Consider the following 4,095-nt stretch of genomic DNA (forward strand, 5'->3'; position numbering starts at 1 on the left):
GGCAGGCACTCAGACTGAGGGAGGCGTGGCCAAGGAAGGAGTGGGATGCTGTGAGTGCATCCCTGCTCCTGGGGACCCTGCCTTCTCATGTCCTCCTCCAGCAGCACAGGTTTCAGTGCGAGAGACTGGGTGATTCCTACCCCTGACAGAGTCCAGCTGTCTTGCCCTTGGGTCATTGCTCTTTGTCACTTCTTGACTCTTACAGGACCTTTGCTCTGGGTCTGGGTTTCAGTCTACATTGTGCTCTGAGAACCCATTTTTATTGCGTGTTTCTTGAATTTGTTCTCCTGCCGATGGCTCGTTCTGGGGGTTGGGCTCCTCATGAGCTGTCAAAACCCAAAGGTTTTTCCCTGACTGGAACTCCTAGAGCTGACTATGCTGTTTTCACTGGGCCGATATTGATGGATAATTGGGAAAGCCAGGCTCTACACTCAAGCTTGATGCTAGAGAGACTGAGTCTAGGATGTAGCTGGGAACACTTGCAGTGTGCCCTGAGCCTCTATATGGGTGAAGAACCCAAACACCCCTATGTATGCACAGTCCTCCATTCTACAGATGGACATCCACTGGGTCCACAGGTAAGCAATGGGAGATGGAGATCCTGGTGTCTACAGATGGATACACTGAGTCCATAGGAGAGCAATGGTAGATGGCAGATCCTGGTGTTTGTACCACTGTGTTCCTGCTCCCTCAGGGATCTCCTTGTGTATGTATTGGGGGAGACATGTGACTAAACAATGACAATCATGGCTTAGCTGAAGGGATGGATAGGGGCCAGAACAGGACAGGGGAGCAACCTAAGTGACAGAAGCCTCGAATGCAGCAGGGGACAACACAGGTGCAGCTCACTCTGCTGAGAGGTTCAAGGTGAGCAATTCCTAACTTGACTGCGGCTCCAGAGAAGACAACTTGAGCTCCTTCTTCCCTGCTCTAAAGGAGCAACCACTGAAGGGCTGGGGCCCCTCCAGAACGTGCCCTCGCCTCTCCTGGCCTCGGGCTTCTGCAGCAAGCCAGCACCCTAGACCAGGGGTGTCTGAGGAGAAAAGAGATCTCTTAGTTTCATTTCCTGTTTCTATGACAAAGCAACTGACAATAGGAACATAAATGAGCCAAGGGTGAGCTGGCCACACAGCCGAGGGCACAGTCCACAGCTATGGGAAGTTCTGGCCGCAGGAGCCAAGGCAACGCTCTGTGTTGTAACCACAGTCAGTGAGCAGGCAGCAGTGACCATTGGGGCTCGGCCTCCTTTCTCTTTTTTTACTTACTTTTCGTTTACTTTTATTTCTGTGTGTGTACAGGAACCACATGCATACAAGTGCCCTCGGAGGCCCCAGCAGAGGGCATCAGAAACCTGGATCTGGAGTTACAGGCAGTTGTGAGCCTCTCCTGTCTCTCCTGCCTGGGTGCTGGGAACTGAGCTTGATCCCTCTGGAAAAGGAAGAGGCACCTTAGCCTCTAAGAACCCCGAGTCTCTGCTGCCCCTCTCTATAATGTTTTTTTAAATCATGCTTTAAAGTTTTTAGACGTTGTTTGTATGCTTTCTACAGCTTTTTGTAGAAATTTCAGACATGTATATGTGCGTTTCCCTTGGGAGAACAACGCAGAGCAGAGCTGCTTCTTGACCCTTTCCCCACCCACAACCTTCTCCAGCAGTCCCTGAATGTCAGCCTTAGCTTTTCCTACCTCTTGCCCAGGCCACAGGTGAAGATTGCACCTTCAGCCTTTCCTTTTACACCTCAGGGCTTGTTTCAAGTCACCTCCCAGGGGAGGCTTTGTGTTGTGTCAACAGCCACAGCAATAACAGCAAAATAAAAACAAACACCAGAGGCTGGGCATGGCGGCACACACCTTTGACCACAGCACCCAGAGACAGCTCTCTGTGAGTTCAAGGCCAGGCTGGTCTGTGACCAGTTCAGCCAGGACTACTTAGCCAGATTGGGTCTCAAAGCAACAGCAGCAACAACAACAGAGCTAAAGATGAATTTGGGGAGCAGCCTATGGGGAGAAGGGGTGGACTTACCCTGCCAGAAGCCAAGACTCACCACAAAGCTGTTCGTGGTTATGCTATGTTTGGAATGGAGAACTGACTGAGGCAGCTGAGCTGGGAAGAGAGAAACAGGCTGAGGCTCTTAGAGAGTGGGAGGTGTGGGATTTGATGGAGCGGACATTCCCAGTCAGGAGAAAGGCTGGCACAGCCATCATCTGCCCATATGGGGGAAATTAAAATTAGATTCCTATCTATGTCTGATACAAAAATACATTCCAGATGGAGCAGAAGCTAAATGTGAAGAGCTGAACAATAAAACCTTTGGAAGAAAATATAAAATGAAATGGGCAGGGTGGCACGCGTCTTTAATGCCAACACTCGGGAGGCAGAGGCAGGTGAACCTCTGTGAGCCTGAGGCCAGGCTGATCTACACAGATCTCCAGGACAGCCGGGGCTACATAGTGAGTACCTGTTTCAGGAAAATAAAAGAGTTTGCAAGATTTCTGCGTGGAAGGCGACTTTTTACAACTCATCAAAGGCACAAACCCAGGGTCAGATGCTTGACTTTATTAAAACTGAAAATGACGGCACCAAAGGAGATTCCGGAAACCCAGCTCCAGAAGGAGCTATGGACAAAGCAGGATCCACAGCGCACATAACTGGGAAGAGAGCACTTGTTCAAAATAATGGGCTGGCTTTCAAATTCATAAAAAGGAGGATGAGATGGTTTATTTGGGAAGCCTGGCCACCTGAATTTAGCCCCAGAACCTACCCAAAGGTGGACGGAGACAACTGACTCCTCAAAATTCTCCTCTCACCTCCACATGTGCCGTGCGTTCCCACCCCCACGCCTCCTCGCTAATAATTTTGGGCCACACAAGATGTTTCAGGAGATGAAGGTGCCTGCTGCTGAGCTGACAACTGAGTTTGATCCTAAGGACTCACCTAGAGGAAAGAGAGCAGTGCCTCACACAGGCCTTCCTCTGGCCTCCACTGGCCTCAACATGTGTGCTGTGGCATGTACATATATGTTCCTCCTTGTAGACGCGGAGATGTAGTGCGAGCCATGGCGCTGTCATGTCGTGGGCACGGAGCCTGGGCGCCGTTTGCTGTTCCACGGCAAACTTGACAGACAACTTGTGCGCATGCGTGCAAGCTCCCCCCAGCGTGGAGAGTCTTTCGATCTGGCCATCCGATCTGGCCAATCATAATTTAGCATGATCACTCCATTCTGGCCTGAGCCATTGGGTTGATGACACGTCAGGGCTTTTTCTGGCACCGTATATATTCTTCTGTTTCACAGGGACGGGGTCTTTTGCCTCTCTACAACCTCAAGTGTAAGTGCTCCAATAAAGTGTGTTCTGAGAAGAATCCTGTTGCGGTCGTCTCTTCTGCTGGCGGGAGCGGTGTGCCGCAAGTGGTGCCGAACCCGGGGACTTCCATCACGGCATCAGGCAGAGACCCCTGCAGAAGCGGGAGGATTCAGAACTCAGACACACGGAGCGGCGCCGGTGAGTTCTCCATGAGTATTACTTCTGATATGCTGAGTGGAGGAGTGAATCCGCTTTGGGAGCCCCTGTCATTTGGGGTATGGTTGTCTTGGTGCTTGTCTGCTGCCTTTTTTCCACGCTGTCATAGAACCGGTCAAGGGTGTATTTGCTGGGACCAGCAGTAAATAAAACTGAAAGTAAGCCCAGTGTAGATAGGCATTTCACTCGTGCATAAGGTGTGTGCAGATAAATGTACAGCATGGGAAATGTAGCGTCTGGACCATCAGGCATGGCGCCTTTCTCACACCCTATCCAGAGGCTGCTTAGGGACGGAGATCTAAAAATCTCAGAGGGTACCGTAAGGAAGTTTTTGGAGGATGTGGATCGAGTAGCACCATGGTTCGGAGGCTCGGGGGACATCAATCTCCCTTGCTGGAACAAGCTAGGTAGGGACCTTGAGATGGCTAAGGCGGAGCGGCCGGGAACTCACCCGTTCTGGAAACTGGTACGAGCCTGTTTGCGGAAGCAGTAAAAGAAGGCCGATAAGCGCTTTCAGCCTACCAGGATAGCAAGTCGGAGCTAGATACCAAGGAAGAAAAGACAGCAGAACGCAAAAAA

The 4,095-nt window shown here is 51.0% G+C and overlaps 1 protein-coding gene across 1 annotated transcript in view; it reads left to right on the top strand.

Moving 5' to 3' along the window:
* The first annotated feature begins 3,272 nt into the window (after positions 1-3,272).
* Positions 3,273-4,095, top strand: part of Trem2 (triggering receptor expressed on myeloid cells 2) — a 46,854-nt gene continuing 46,031 nt past the window's right edge. Inside the window, exon 1 of the mRNA XM_050132535.1 lies at positions 3,273-3,498. The gene's annotated coding sequence lies outside the window, so the exon portion shown is untranslated. The remainder of the gene's footprint in view (positions 3,499-4,095) is intronic.

This window comes from Alexandromys fortis, unplaced genomic scaffold (genome assembly GCF_014885135.2).
Source record: "Alexandromys fortis isolate MF-2015 unplaced genomic scaffold, M_Fortis_MF-2015_v1.1 scaffold_395, whole genome shotgun sequence".
NCBI lineage: Eukaryota > Metazoa > Chordata > Mammalia > Rodentia > Cricetidae > Alexandromys > Alexandromys fortis.